This window comes from Henckelia pumila, chromosome 4, assembly GCF_033568475.1.
Source record: "Henckelia pumila isolate YLH828 chromosome 4, ASM3356847v2, whole genome shotgun sequence".
Lineage (NCBI taxonomy): Eukaryota > Viridiplantae > Streptophyta > Magnoliopsida > Lamiales > Gesneriaceae > Henckelia > Henckelia pumila.
In genome coordinates, this window is record NC_133123.1 from 134,132,716 (window position 1) to 134,150,213 (window position 17,498).

Sequence of the window (17,498 nt, forward strand, 5' to 3'; positions counted from 1 at the left end):
TCGTTGCCTCTTCTCCTTCTGTTCTTTGCCCACGGCCGTTTCTCAATTTTAACAACAGAAGAAAAGTTTGGCACTTCTTTTATGATTCTAATGTGATATCTTCGAGCAAGTTTCCATGAATTTGAAGTTTTTATAAGGTATGGGACGACTGATTTTCTTCTTCGATTCATGTTTAAAATTTTTTCAATTGAATTTCTTGTTAAATCGAATGCAATAGGGAAGAATAAGATTTATAATTGCGAGTTAGGGTTAATATTATACCCCGTTCAATGAAATTAGATTGCCCTAAATTTGCCAGATTTGGGGCCGTTTGAATGGGCATGGTGCCTTATTCAACAGTTAGGGTCCCTTGTAGCAACATGTCGAGGGATGTGAAGTGAAGATTAGTTTACTGGGAGGATTGATGATTTATTTAGTTACTTATAGTTCAATTAGTTATCTAATTTTGTTTACTTGGATGATGTGGATATTTGTTTATTATCAATGTTAATTACATTGTATTTTCTTTGGATTGAGAAATTACTTGTTCTAAATATTTTTAATCTATATTGAACTGTGTTATTGTGATTTAAAAATTAATATTTAAGCGAGAAATATAAAAATGAAACTGAAAGTCATAAACAACTAGTTATTTGAGACAAAACAATGACGGATCTAAGACAAAATCAGAAACGGAATTGAATTTAAAATTGAAGTAATTTGGCCAAAATACAAACGGATTCATAAATGGCTTTATAATCTGTAAGGCCCAAAAATATTAAGTTATTAATTACGATATTTAAGATTTAAATTCTGAATATGAGAAAATATGAAGTTGAGCATGTATGGAAATTAGAGATTTTAATTTCGGGTCAAAAATATTTAATTTGAGGATTTTTCGTATTTTAAGATTTTAATATCCGGAATTTTTAAATTAAAAGATTAAAAATATTTGAATTGCTATTTATGAAATTTAAGATGTGAATTTCAAGATTAGAAATATCAAGGATTTAATTTGAGTATGAAATCCGAGCAATGACCAATTTACAAATATTAAGAAGTTCAAGGACTAAAATGTGATAAGGTCTGAAATTATTTAATTTTAATTCAAGAATATGTAAATTGAGAATATTTAGAGTTTAGACTTAAATTCTAATATTCTTAAATTATTTAGGATTGAAATTGAATTAAATCGCTTGTCCGGAGACTAGTTTGCAAATAGGTCAAAGTGCAATTTTTCCTTGCAACTTGTGTTTTAAAAGTGTAAGAAGTTTGAAAGGCATCAGATTTTCAGCCCAAAAATCAGAAGCAACCGAGAGAGATGAGGGCAAAGCTTCCAAGCAATTTTTTACCCTTTCAAGCTTTCGTAAAAATTGATCCGCCCGGTAGAATTTTCGATTGATCGTATATTTGCGATCACAGCTCCGAGTGCTACATTTTGATGTAAGTTTTATGAATTTTTACCATGTTTTAATTTTATGCTGTTGTTAGAATTAAGATTTGATTGTATAAACGTGGTCTAGTATATACGACAATAGCATATCTAAGACGGATCGAGAAAAGCTCGTCGTTTGTACATGTTTTCGAATTTTGAAAGAATTGTGATAAATCTGAAAATTATAAGCTGCTATGTACGTGTATGTGTGGTGTAAATGGTGATGATATAATATTAAGATGATAGAAATATTGATGTTTAACCATTTGGAATTACCGACTTCGAACTGTTACGCCGCCGGTTTGCAATAGAATCCGATATCAGCTATAGATTGAACTTAGCACTAAATATCAGATTTGAGAATGATATTAAGAATATTGTACACTTCATTTCAGTTGGGAATTGAAGTTATCGAAATCGAATCGACGAGATCGAGCCGTTTGAACAATTAAAGTTGAATCAACACTTTGATCAACTATCAACATCGATGAGCAAGCGTGAAATGAATAGAAGTTAGATACATCATCAGATTTGATTCTAGCAAGTTTGAATATGTCAAAGCTATGATCGAAAGGTATGATTCGATATTATCCTCGCCAGGTAGAACAACTCGAGAACATGGTGGTTTTCGAGTTTTTCTAAAATCACATACTTGTTTGTTTAGATGCTCTTATGTGATTTACTTGTTATTATTGACTTGCATGATTCTTGAATGGTGTGTTAAAGATGTTTATCAGTATTTGTATGATTTAATACATCAAGATTATGTTGCATTCATCTTGAACCCCTACCTTAAAATCATAAAGGGCAGATTGGCCTAGATTGCGAAATGACATTTGGAGAACTATAGTTGAGTGGCATGGATTGTAGATTCGCTTCCAGAGCTAGATGGCTTACTATAGTTGCACCAAATTCAAGGGACTTGAGATATTTGACGCCACCTCGATTGGGAGAGTCGGTGGTTAGTTAAAATTTTTATTTCCCCGGGATCCCAAGAACAAAGATTTATTCTTCTCAGACTTGATAGCCTATTCAAACATGCATTGCATTTATGCATTAGCCTAGAGATTTCTATGGTTTAGAATACGCGTTATAAATGCCAGCTTGTTATTATATACCATTTAAGATGTGAGTGTGTTTATATGCTTGATTTCAGATTGCTAAAGATGATATGCTTCTATGATTTACATTTTCTTACATGTTTATGATTTAAGATGTTATAGCATATAGATTTCATATGCTTAAATAATGTATATGCATGTCTTTCATACTGAGAATTATATTCTCACCGGAGTTATCCGGCTATTGCTTTGTTTGTATGTGTGCATTGCAATAGGTGGGGCAAGAGCTGGTCAGAATTGACGTGAAAATCTCAAGAGAGAGATTAGCACGTGGTGACTCGGGTTTTAGCCAAAGAGTATGTTCACTAGTTGTCAAACATATTAGACACCTTGTATTATTTCATAATTTGTTTGTGTTTTAAACCATTCAAGTGATGTAATGAAACTAAGAGATTATGCTTGAACTTGAGATATATGATTATGCATGTTTCCAGATTTGAACTAGTATATTTAGAGTTGATAAAGTTGAGATATATGTTGAAATACAACAAAAAGAATAGACTTTGACAGCAACTTCATTATGCAGAATTTCTGGAAAAGAGTTGGCCGTCGATCGTGTGAACTCGACGGATCGAGCGCGGTCTGAAATTTCGCAAACAGAAACTTTGGATTTTGTTGCCCGCTCGATCGAGTGAACTCCACCGATCGAGCGAGGCAAATTATTCCGAAACAGAGCTTTGGGATTTTTACGCCCGCTCGATCGGGTGAACTCCACCGATCGAGAGAGGCAATGTTTTAAAAAAAAAATTCTGTTTCTGTAATTATTATTGAACTTGGATTAATATTGATTGAATCATTATTTCCTTAAGATGAGATTAGCATCTGAGGTCCCCACATAATCCGTCTCTGAGATTAGAAATGGAATATATATTTCCGTCTCAAAATCAGAGACGAGGATTTCAACAACGTATTTTTGAGACTGAATTTTCCGTCTCAAACATTTTTCAGAGACAGAAAAAAGATCTTCAGAGACGGATTTTTCTGTCTTTGAAGCCTTGTTTTTTTTGTAGTAAATGATCCAAGATGTGAGCACCAAATGTAATTGTGTTGAAGTAACTTTTTCACAAATAATAAGATTAATAAGAATAAAGAGATTTTATTCATAATAAAGACAATATGAAATAAATAACTTTTATTCATAATAAAAACAATCAAACCAATTTAAAAGTTAAATTAAACCAATAGTTTTCTCAAATAAATCATATATTAAATAACCGCTAAACATGACGCTTAATCAAATCAAAACTAAAATGACCAAACTTATGATAAAACAAAATTATTTAATAATTTTGCACGCTTCCTCTTGGGCTTTGGCCCAACTTATTTTAATTACCCAGCCCATTCTCCTTGGCCCCTTATTTAAACCCCTCTCCAGCCCTACCTTGAGTGTGCGCCTCCCTCCTTCTGTGCGTTCCATTCTTTGTGTGAGATTGAGAGACCATGAGAGAGCAAAGAAGTGAGAGGGATTTGTGCGTCTCCTTCTCCTGAGCGCCTCATTCCATTCCTTCTACTTCTATGTGAGGCGGCTGCTGGGTCTTGGTTGGGATCTCCTACTGTGTGCAGGAGCTTTGTGCGTGAGGTGAGGCTGAGAGATGGAGAGGATTGAAGGGGCGAGAGAGTGAGGCGGCTGGGCTTAGTGTTGCTGCCCTCTCTCGTCCTCGTTTCTGTGTGAGCGTTCAATCCATGGGCTTCTTTGTGAGGCTGCCGATCTGTGTGAGTGAGTGGGGCAGTGTACTGGGGGATTGCTCTATTGTGTGTAGGAGCTTTGAGCGTGAGTTGGGCATGAGTTGGGTTTGGGAAGCCTTTGTGGTCTTCGCCGTGGATTGCCGATGGATTGGAGATTCGTAGCATTTGAACCTCGGAATCCCTTTGTGTTACTCACGTTTTACTGCCTCTTGTTTGTTTTCCTTTGTTTTTGGATTTGTGCAACGTAGGAACACACAAGAAATGGAGCAGCGGATCAAATGGCATGGATGGCAAATTCACAACAGTGGTGTCAGAGATGAACCAAGAGGACGACGGATCCCCAACACTTCCATCTCCAATCAAATGATCAATCCTCCCTTCCGTATCTTCAAAGAAATCATGAACATCAAAATGTGCTGAAAGAGATAGGTCTTTACTTAAATCTTCACCTTGATAAATAACATTAGTCTCACCATCCTTTGTATTTTCTTTTGATGCTTGATAATAAAGATCAACTTGGTGTTTCGACGTACAACAATTATTATACCAATGTCTTTTATCTCTACATCTACAATACTCATTTTCTGAATTCATAGATTTATCATTTAGACCACTTTTAATATTCTTCAATTGGTCATCACGACCACTTTTTGGAATTAACTTCTATTCATTTGATCATTATCATTATTATAACCACCGTGAAAGTAACGAGGTTTTCCACGCCCACGGCCATATGGATGAAAGCGTCCTCGACCGCGCCCACAGCCACGTCCATGACCACGATCGAATCTCGTCTTAGTTTGGCTCTTATAATTTGGCTCTTCCATGCACAAACATAATCTAATTGTTTTAATTTTTTTATGAAATAATTAAATAACCTGTACATTTTAAAATATATATTTCTCTCGTACTCTTTATATATATATATAAAATCAGTGGATCACCTTATCGATTGTGATGATATGTAAGAAATATATATATAATAAATAAATTATTATGATTTACCTGTGAAAACCGAAACTTGGCTTCCAAGCATACACCAATATGGAAATATTCCCCTACTTGGAAGCTGCAATCTTACCATACCAAGATAATGGCTGATACATGAAATTCAGATCAAAACTATAGCAACAAATAAATCAAGGCTGAAGTTTAGCCTCTTATTAAGTGCAAAAAATCAGCCTTCACCCTTATTATCACATTCTGCATCTGTTCACTCGTTATACTCAGAAATCACATCAGAAATCCTCCCTCAAAGGCTGCTGAAAATTTGAATCATAGCTGCTGATTTTTGAAGTGTTCTAGGCGTTTCTCTGCTACAGTTGTTACTCGGTTGAGCCACTTGGAGTCAGTAAGTTATCTACTTTCCCTGCCTAATTCCTTGAGAATTTAGTTATCATATAGGTTAATAATTCTTCCATTGTTTCTCCCTTAATTCGAAGGATAGGGTCAAGGATTTGAGGAATAAAACGCTTAAGGAATCTATCCTAGAAGGCTGCCTCGAATTCGAAAATTCAGTAGGCTGAATTTTTGAGTTTTGCTTCCCAAGCTTCGACTGTTAGTTTGATTCAAGAACAACTCTGTAAGTGGGCTTGTTTTAAAACTATTACGTATGCTTTAAAGTTTCGATCGTCATAATATGTTTAAACCCTTGTTATGAATTCTGATTTACATGTATGAACCTAAAACTATTTCAGACACTGCTAAGATTCACATTATGAGTGGGAAGGGAATTTCCGAGCAATGTATGTTATGGCCCTGATACGGTGGGTAACAATAACCGTTCTATGACCTCACCCCTTAGAGGGATTACATATAGGGAACTGATCAGTTAGCCACAAGTAATGAGAGGATTTGCAGTGTTATTAAATGATAATTATGTTATGAACGATTACATGCTATGAGATGATCTGAATCTGTTATAATCATTTTATGAATATATATGTACATGATCGATCGGCCCCCACTTGCTGAGTGTTTTCCAAAACACTCATCCCCCTTAATTTTCCTCCCCAGATGTCGAAGAAGATTTAGATGGCAAAGAGCAGGACATGTTTTGGGGTTGGTAACAAGAAGACAATGATTTCTGATTTCGTTCGAATATTCTGGATTTTTTGAATTTTAGTACTTTGAATTATTTTGTGTAATGGACGCTTCCGCAAGTTTTACTAGTGTTTACTATTTACTTTTGGCTAATCTCTGTTGGGATGTAAGACAAGTTATTTTGGCCTTTATTTATGAATAAAAGACTGGTTTGGCATATACTGTATCTATGAGGCTTGTTGTTTTATTATTTTTATAAATTTGAAACAATGCCGGTGACACGTCTCGGACACGGGGCGTGACATTACCTATAAACAATATTAAAATCTCTTAATTTGAATGATTAGAAATGTGCATTTAATATTTGTTCCAAATTGCAGATATGTTTCAACCAACGCTATAAATTGAGTGATGAGAAGCTGAACGTACCAATGTAATATCTATTCTATTTTATTCTATTTTATAATAGTTGAGCCCATCATAAAAACTGTTTTTGGTGTGACAAAACACACCAAAATATGCTTCCACTTTTACCCCCATTATGCAATAACACAATCTCAATTCCCACGTCTCTCTTGCATTTCTGGGGCGGGCGGTTTAATAACTCCAATTTCAAATTTTGAAAAACTATTTGCGTCAAACAATTCATACCACAATCTGATGTTAGTTTTAATTTTTCATTTTCATTTCTTTATTTCAGTTTTTGTGATGGGTTTGTTTTTTACTCCAGTTAATTCTCAAATTTCTCTTATATTTGAAAAATGGACAAGAAGATTACAACTAGAAGAAAATTCAGCACCCTCATTTGCTAGAATTGCGATACCCATGTGAATTTTCTCTTTTCTTTCAATATTTTCATGTGAAATCTTCACACTTGAGTTCTAACAGCAGTTACAAAACACATGTTAATTATATGAATTTTGGCTATATTTTTTTATTCTTTTTTCTTTTATCAAAATTGTTGCTTGAAGTTTGATGTTAACGATTGAAAGTAGGTCAATTTGCACACGAGTTGTTTGATATAATGCGTCAAACATATAGTATAACTAACAATTCTTCCTTTCTTTTTTGACAGTGTGCAGAGTCTACGTACGAGGAGACTTTGGAAAGCATTTGTTATTAACTGTGGTGTTGACAAAAGTTGCACACTTTTTTCTTAAAAAATAAACGCTCATTCTTACAGAAATTTCAAATTTTCTTCATTTTCATTGATATCACATACCCGGGATGATGATACCCCGGATGGATTGGACCCGGAAAGGTGGTATTGGCCTCTCGGGACAGCGGAGCAGGTCCTAGCCCGACTATCTTTAGGAAGTGTGATGATATCACATACCCGGGATGACGATACCTCGGATGGATTGGACCCGGAAAGATGGTGTAACTATGACATGTTAGAGAACCCGGGACTGGGGGTCAGTAACCTGGGATCTGCAAGAAAGGCTTAACCTGGTAGGTCTTAGCATCCGGACCGACACAAGAGATCGAAAGGGGCCTGGGAGCTAGAACCTCCTGGAGTTAGCCTTCGGAAATTAGGAAAGGAAAGGAATACCAGTGGGGCCCCGACCTTTCTATTTTTAGGGCCAGGAAACGACCACGTTTATTTGAAGTATGTCAGGGTCAAATCACAAATCCAATCATTACTAAACACGAGCCAAAGGAATGGGCTCTGTCCGGAAATTATGGGGGTCTAAATCACACGTGATAACCATCTTATCATCCTAAAAGTTGTCAGTAAGACCATACCCAGTAATCATTGAGGTCTCGGGTGGGCGAGTATAAAAGCCCATTCTGGGGGGCAAAGGAGGAGAAGACTGAAAAAAAAACGGACAAGATATTCGTATATTTTGTATCTTCACTTACCTTTTCCGCTCGGAAATTTACCCATCCCCGGGTAGTCATTTTGTGATAATCACATCATTCATATTATCTAAGACTTCTGTATGGTGTAGACAAGAAATCGAATAGAATGAAACTACAATAGAGTTATTCTCAATGTTGTTTGCAATATGCTAATCTATCCGTTTTTTTTTTTATTTGTTTTGTTTGTTCAACATATTTTATTTCAAAAAGGGTTTTAATGTATTTTTCTTGGTGTTGGTGTCTTTAACTTTTGTCGTGTTGTTGAACTATCACTAAACACTAGATCCGGATATTTGTTTAAAAAATAAATAAGCCGTGGATTTGTAAAAGATTTTTGGTTGCACTTTAGTGAGACACAAGTTTGTAGCTTCATTGTATTCAAGAGATGCATGGTTGGGATCAAAACAATCTGAAGAGAATCTTGCATGGAAGCCAAGCTACGGAACTTTACTCTCGAACCAGATGAACATAGGGAATTGTGGGTTTTCTCACAAGATATTTATTGTATAAAATTTAAGGATATTCAATAAATATTTATCCATTAATTAATTATTAATTTTACATTAATTAAATCAAATAAATTACAATCTATTCATCAAATCAAATAACGTATTAACTATTTTTTCTTATTTATTTTTAATTTACATTATATTACGTATCTATGTATTACTTATCCTATCACTCAAACTAAACGATGCCTATATTTTATAAAATCAATTTATTGTGAATAAAATTTCAATTTTATCTATGGGACAGTTTTTTTGTATTTATTTTGTCTCATATATTTTCATTTACGCTGTTATTAATTTTTGTCATTATTCTTTCCAATAATTTTAATGTTTAATTGTTTTTAGTGTTTAGCTGTATTATTTATGTAGATGTAGGACAATTAAGTTATTTTTATATTTTTTGATTTTTGATTATTTTTATTAACTCCTTGGGTGTTTTTTTGGTTATTAATTCACATGTTTGAATTTATATAAATATAAATGTGTAGTTTTGGGATAAATACATGATAAAGTTAAGTTATTTATTTATAGAATCAATTTTTTTTAAATCAGTGATTGATTGAGTCTTGACTCTTGATTAAAGATTAATATATTACATATATAATCCTAATAATTAACAAAAACTCCACATTAGTATTTAGTAGTGGCTGGAATTAGATGGGCAAGAAAACATCACCTGCTTCTGTTTTGCACCCTCTCCCAATTTACATTAGTCTTCTTAGGCCAAAAATTCCATTCAAAGCCCTCCATTATATGCTCTTTATTTCCTCGATGAATTTCTTTTTATTTACTCAAAATACATGTCGTATTTTTTAACAATCAATCCATATTATTGATTATGTTGAATACCTTCAACCAAAAGTTAAATAAAAAAATTTGAAATAAAAATTTATTTTATAAAACATTATGTAATACTTATATTTATTGTACACATGCAACGCATGGCTTCCCCGATTACTAGTAATATAATAAATTATAAAGATGAAAAACATGAATATGAATTCAGTAGTAGTAGTAGTAGTGTTCCAAATTATAATTCTGCAAGGTTTTGGTTGTGAATGCAAGAGAATGTTGGGCATATATATGATAAGTATAAAATAGTGTGTGTGGGAAACTGGCTCCCCGCCAACACGACGCCGTTGGAATTAATGAATGGATATTTTAAAAGAGATGAAGATTGATAAACTTACAATAAATTTCTGTAACTTAAACATTGTTTCAAAAGTAAATTTTTTAAATAAATAATTACAAAAATGATTTATAACATTACTCACTACTTTCTCCTTGTGACTATTAGTATGAAAGGTTCAGCTTAAAACAACATTGACGTTTGCAAAGTGGTCTTGCATGGAAAAAGAAACAAGAAATATATATATGCTATGAATATCTTCAATTATTTTTAATAAAACTATTAGATTTATATTATTTTCATAATTATTCAGGTTTATAAATATATCTATGTTAATGAGTTTAATAAATGCTAGGTAATAACTTCAAAAAAATATATAGAATAATTATGGATGATATATCAAATTAAATATGATGAAAAAAGATTATGTTGATGCAAATTCTCCAGATGAATAATCTACAAAATATACAATATCATTTATTATCAAATTTATTTTTATCATATCACGATCAAAAATTTTGAATGTTTTACATTCGAACAAATATTTTATAATTTTTTTTATTGATTTCGTGTGTTAATAAATTTAGCGCAAATTATTTTTTCTTTCTTGAACAAAGAATTAATGTTAAATCAATTACATATAAATTTATTAATATACATGATCAACTTTATGGCCCAAAACCAAGTTATGTTCTTTTGGAGGAGACTCCGATCCTTTAGCTGGGTGTTTGTGGACAAATGATGACCATGAACTTTAATTTGTATTAATTTGTTGGAGCAGTTTGGTTAGAGAGAAACGAGATGGTATTTATGGAAAAAAAGATTTGGGACAGATGATGTTGTTAATTGTTTTATCCTTAACTAATTACGTATATCACTCTTGAGTTTTTTTTAAAAAAAATACTATACGTACAATGAGTGTTATAAATTGGATTACAAATTATATTTGAAATTATAAAATTATTCATACCATTAATTTGGAAAAAATATTTCAAAAATGCATATAAAATAACTAAGCTTACTACTGTGGCAAGTGCTTGGAAAACTGAAAGGCACGTGGTTTAAAGGAAAATTCATGATCAAAACTAAAAAGGTTTAATGATTGAACAAAGCCTTATTTAAATTGAAGTTTTTTTTCTTCATGTATTGACGTTAGCCGTTGATATTTCTTATAAAACTAAAAGATTTTTTTATTTAAATTTTTATTTTAACTCACTTTTTTAGTACAGAAAAATGTCTAAAGAATTAGTTTAAAAAATATACTTCTCAACTTTAAAAATAAAATATAAAATGACTTAAAAAATTAGGATTTTTATTAAGTTTAAATTTGATTTCACTAATAATGACAGATTTGTGTGGAACTCGAACAAAAATTTCTCAATTATTTTTCTTTATATATATCTCACATTCAAACAGAAAATTTTAAAAAAATAACGCATATACCACAATTCAAAAGAGCGAAAATAATAGTCATCGCTGAAAATTGGTAGCTCCGACAACATCACACATTGTCGTTACTTAATATACGGCCCCCAAACCTTATATCCTGGATCCGCACCTGTATACTATGGCTTCATGTCAGTTATCCAGTTGACCATGATCTTCTGGACATATACCTAGCTTAGTTCTGGTTTACTGGTCCAGCTAAGGATTTCGACAGTTCCTCATTCGCGCTTCAATGACTGGTCTTCTTTTGTCTAGCTTGAATCGTGGATGTTGCTGATATTTTTGCCGAACATGATGGCTTCTGGTGACACTTTTGTTAGATGTCACTGGTTTTTTGTCTTTACAAAACTATCTCAACGAAGAGATCTTCCTCTCACGAGTACATAAAAGATCCTTCGTAATTTCAAAAATAAGGTGTAATTTTTTATATAATATAACATAAATGTGTAGTGTAGTATATAATTCAGAATTTTATTATAATAGAAGTAGAAGGGGAGAGAGGTAGTAATTAAGTCAAATGGAGAGGAGACTTTGAGGAAGGCATGCAAGTAAGTTGTTTATTTTTGAAGATAATGCAAGTAAGTTGTGAATGGAGAGAATATGTATTATTAATGAAGCACAATGTGTTTGCACGCAAGGAATATTGTCCTTCAGATTTGACTTTAAATCTTTAATTAATTAAATATATTGGATTTGATTGATAGATAGATAAAACTCATTCACCATCATCATGTCATGTACTGTAATATTATAGTCACCAAAGTATATTCTTAAAGTCAAATGCAAGTGTCCATTTCACGTTTTAATGTTTTGTTTTAAAAATTGTAAAAATACAATTTTGAATTATCATTCATGTTTTGTCGAGTAGGTTAGTTACTACATCATGTGAAATTATGTGTTGCGGAACATGTGTAAATAGGAGATGTGTACCTTCTAAATCACTTCTTGCTATAAAAGTACTGGTCGCGTGGGAGATTGAGCTTGGAAACGGCAAAGACGTGCGAAATGAAATCTTTTACAGGTACTTCTTGTTCCTACACAATTAGTAGCTTGCTTCAATTTTTAACCATTTCGATAAATTTGCTTTAGAAATTAAATGAAATAACAAAATTAATAAGGCTATCAGTCCCACAATTTGGCCAACAACAATCAACAAAATTCAGATAATAATCATACTCATATGACATATCACAGCAATAATCAGGCAATCAACAACGAAGTAAATCAGTAACACTTAAAAAAAATCCAATATACATACCCCAGAGACGATCAGATTAAGATTAGAAATCGTAAAAATTTTCTAAGTTTGGGACGTGCAGATTTAAAATCCAAATTTAAAAGTACCCACATCAAATGAATACTCGATCATCAAGTAGAGCAAGTTTGCAAATAATAAAAAACAAATTCAGATAATAGTCATACCCAAATGAAAATAAAATGGGACAATGAGTGACGCAAGAGGGAGACCTTGAGCCGACTTGGGTGGAGCTTAGCATAACGAAGAGGGAGGCATTAATGGTGCTGGTATAATATGATTTGGAATTTGAAATAGTAAGATAACGAAGAAATACCGATTATTAGTTTTTTTTTTCTGAATTTGAAAGTCTGAACTAAATTTATGTGCTTAAGGAAAGTATGGAACCGTTGTGAGGAGGGAAATGGGCACGAAAGTAGTGGAAAGTGGCCACTTATTGAAAATTTATTGACGTGGTACGATTCAGTGGTTATCCAAACGTAGTTGAAATAAACCCCAAACGTGAAGGATCTCCATGAAGTAATTCGAGAAAAGGGGATAATAAGGGGAAAAAAATGAATGACCATACCAACCTATCAAAGAAGTTATTATCAATTGCTCAAGTTTAATAGAATAGAAAAGATATATACTTACCACAACACATACACAATGCATGTGTAACATTATATACAAATATTATGTTTTGTGAGTATATAATATAAATATATTTTTTAAAAGTATTTGATTAAATTTTTTTTCAAGTTGACAATGTTGTGGGAGTTTTTTTTTAATAAAAATTTTTTAAAAGTGAGCATACGAAGAGATTACTAAGGTGTGCTCTTGTTTTAAATATACTATCGTTAAAGTTTCACAAATTCAAAGTTGGTAAATTTACTAAACATTTCAGAAAAACTACATTTAATCTTAATTTAAACAGTTGATAAAGATAACCTCAAATTCAGGTATGATTCGACATTCTTCTCCAAAGGAACAGTGAAGGTTTCATTAGATTTAACTATCTTACCAATAATCATGATAAATGTTTCTATAATTAAGATAAAAAAATTATTAATAATTGATATAAATTAATCAAATTAAATTAAATATTTGTTTTGTACTTTCCTATCTTTTGTGTTGATTACTTATTTGTGACTACTGATTTATAGGGGAAAAAATATAATATAAATAATGCATTCTAAAGCTTAATTTTAATTATTGTGCAAATATTTTTTCCTTTTATATTTTGGACTTTTCTCTATTTCACTATTTTTTTTCATTTATTATTTGTTTTTTATCTATGAAAGAATCAACATTCTCATCATCTTTAATAGCACTTCTTATGATGATATCTCCATCAATCATTTGTATTTTTTTATCGTAATTATTTTATTTTTTGTTGGACAGACACTTTTTATTACAAAAAATCTTTACTTGCAATAATAACAATAATTTCATCATTCTGATCAATTGCATTATGCTATGTTATTGTCTTTTATTCATGAAGTAATGATATAATTATTTAGCTCAATAGGACCTTACACAAATTTAAATACATAATATTTTTTGTATCGTTATTATTTTATTTTTTGGTTGAACAGACACTTTTATACTAAAAATCTTTCCTTGCAATAATAACAATAATTTCATCATTCTCAACTACATTATGGGATGTTATTGTCTTCTATTTATTTAGTCATGATATAATTATTTAGTTCAATAGAGTCTTACACAAATTTAAATACATAATATTTTTTTAAAAAAAATATGTTCATTCAGTCTACAAAAAAAAAATAATTAAAAAAACAAAATATTTTGGTGTTTCAATCTTTTTGGAAACTGAATAGTATTTAATTAAAATTTTTGTGGAATATTTTTAAAAATATTTGTGGAAAAAATTTATTCACTTTATCTACAAGAAAATAAAAACCAAAGTATTTTAGTATTTCAATTTATTTTGGAAAGTGAATCATTATCTAATATGCACACACTTTGTCAATTTTGACCTTATCATAATAATTGATTTTACAAAAGCATCTTCACAAGATTTATCAAGTGTGTATAAACCAAGAACAAAGTTGAAAATAAACAATCAGGGACGAAACTATACGGGGGGCTAGGCTGGGCCCATATAGTTAGTGTATATATATATATATATATAATTATTTTTGATTCATGAACCCATCAAATTTTCATTTTTTTAAAAAATATAATTTAATTATTGAAATATATTCACTGTTGAATATAAAAATATTTATAACATATTGATATATTAAAATTTTGTGTCATTACTAGCATGATTGATATTCATTTTTTTTTTATATCATAAACAAGTTGAAAGATATATGAATAATAAAGTATTAACATAAATCTAATATGTATATTGATCCTATGAGTTTTATTCATATATTTTTCATGTAATATTATCCCCCCCGGGGCAAATCATGGTTACGTCCCTGTAAACAATACAAACGTAATTTGACATTGGTTGACACTTTTGTAGTTGATATATATATATATATATATATATATATATATATATATATATATATATATATATATATATATAGATTATTAAAGGTTATTGCCCACTCTTTTTTGCCTCTTTTTGTGCACAAACATGATCTAATTGTTTTTTTAAAAAAGAAAGGAATTAAAAAACTTGTGATTTCACATTTTAAATCTTTCTCATGCACTCTATGTATATATACTATTTCAAATATTGTAAATTGAGTTTATACCATATTATTGATTTCGTTAACAACCACGCACGTAAAGATATATATATATATATATATATATATATATATATATAATACGAGAGTATTATTGTTATACGACTCTTTTAAATAATTTGACCATGAGAATTATACGAATTCCACAAATAATATATATAATCGTGACTGAGCTGCAGATTCAAAAAATATTGGATTTTATTTATTTAAAATTTATTATAATGTTACATTTTCATGATCCTTGAACATGATTAGGATTGATCGACCTAGTACTTATATATTAATAATGATTAACTCTGATGCACCCCATAATTATGTAATATATATTATAAAATCTGACAAATATGAATATTTAATTTTTTTAATGAGTAAAAATCTGCATGCATTAAAATGTTGTTACAATCTTGCATGTGTCCAATTGCTCTATAAATTTGAAGTTCAAACGTATGATTAATTAAACAAAAAAACACACAGGCACCAATATTGTAATATAATATGGATTCTTCAAAGATCAAATGCACTTCAATAGTACTGTTTCTTCTGGTTTTGGTTGTGCATTCAAGATCATGTCTTATAAGTCGTAAATATCATGTCTATGTCGCCAACAAGCTCCCCGCAAATACTTCGCCATTGCGCGTCCATTGTCAATCTGGAAATAACGATCTCGGGTATCATAATCTTACAGTAGGCCAAAATTTTAATTTTGCGTTAAGTCTGTGAAAATATACACAGTAGTTTGTTTTTCTGTCATCTTTGGTGGGACGCGAAGAGCATCTCTTTCGATGTTTTTAATACAAAATGGAAACCCCGTCGTTGCGATGCTAATGGTGTTTGCTTTTGGGCAGCAGCGGTAGATGGTATTTATTTTTCTGATTCCAATCCTCCACAGAAGTTTCAGAAACAATATTGGTGGTAGGAATAATATTATTATCAATTGGAATTAATATTGCTGTGTTTTGTAAAAACAAGCTGCATGTGCAAGGTATATATATACATTACAAATAATATCTCGTGGGCCAAATTGTTGTTTGCAATTTCTAACCAAAGTTTATATTTTGATCATGTACGGTGAACATATTTATTTTTTGCCACATATATTACGTACCTCAATGACCACGATGACGTATAACGAAAATTTATTCTGAAATTGGGAATCTTACTAATGGATTTATAATAAGAGGAACAATATAATTAAGGAATTAATGAAACGATAGTTTTATTCCATTCTAAATAATTAAAACGGAATGAGATGAAATATTTTTAACTGTCAAATATTTTTTAACTACAAAAAACAAAATAATATATAGCTATTCAAAGACTTTATTACTACTAGCAAATAAACACACATAATATGTGTGATATAAAAGAAAGAAAAATGAAAGTGTTTGAGATTTGGGTGAGAAATAAAGAACGTGAAAATATGGAGGAGTGGGGTGGTGGTAGTTTAGATATTTTTATAAAAAAATCAAGATATCAATTAGTTATTCTAGTATATATGTTCATCTTTAATAAATAGTAAAAGATTATTATAGTTATTGTTATTGGTGTATTAATTGTTATAAAATTATTTTTTAACTATTCTAACCCTATCATTATTTTATTATAATAAAAAATAATTTTATAATAACTAGTATTCAGATGCACGCGTTGCGTGCTTGTTATCTCATATTTTTTAATGAAATAAAAAAAGAAAAAAATAGTGAAAACAAAAAAATTTCAAAAATGGCATTTTCATATATAAATATTCACCAAAATTAATGCAACATTTCTATAATTAAAGGGGAGTACTAAATTAATTTATGATAAAGTTGAATTTGCGATGACGGACAAGACACTAAAAAGTTTCAAGTTTAATAGTATAGATTGTATAGATAACAATAAAAATAATAAATCAACAAAATAATTATTATCAAAATAATAATAAGTAATTATAATTACATTTGAATAATAAATAAGTTAATAAATAACAATTATATTTTTATTAATATTTATAAATATTATTAATAATTAAATAGATCATAATAATAATAATTAATATTAACTAATAATAATAATAATAATAATAATAATAATAATAATAATAATAATAATAATAATAATAATAATAATAATAATAATAATATTCATTATATACTAATAAAATAATTATATAATCATTCATTATTATATATGGTAATAAAGTATTATTAGTATATTAGTAACTTAGTTTAAATCAATTAAATATGAAAAAGATTAGTATACAATTTCATGATCCTCGAACTTGATTAGTGATTACCTCGTATTGATTGCTGTTGCATCATCGTCTTCGTAACAAAGCAAGT

General features: G+C 30.4%; 2 long non-coding RNA genes across 2 annotated transcripts; one reads left to right on the forward strand and one right to left on the reverse strand.

Moving 5' to 3' along the window:
- On the forward strand, positions 1-3,043 carry LOC140867002 (uncharacterized). The gene is made up of 3 exons (XR_012145015.1): positions 1-137; positions 1,810-1,988; positions 2,751-3,043. It is a non-coding gene; the product is annotated as an uncharacterized lncRNA (long non-coding RNA).
- Positions 3,044-11,172: 8,129 nt separating this feature from the next.
- Positions 11,173-12,849, reverse strand: LOC140867668 (uncharacterized). Its single transcript, XR_012145226.1, has 3 exons — positions 12,634-12,849; positions 12,142-12,245; positions 11,173-11,604 (listed from the first exon to the last, which is right to left on the reverse strand). It is a non-coding gene; the product is annotated as an uncharacterized lncRNA (long non-coding RNA).
- Positions 12,850-17,498: the final 4,649 nt, after the last annotated feature.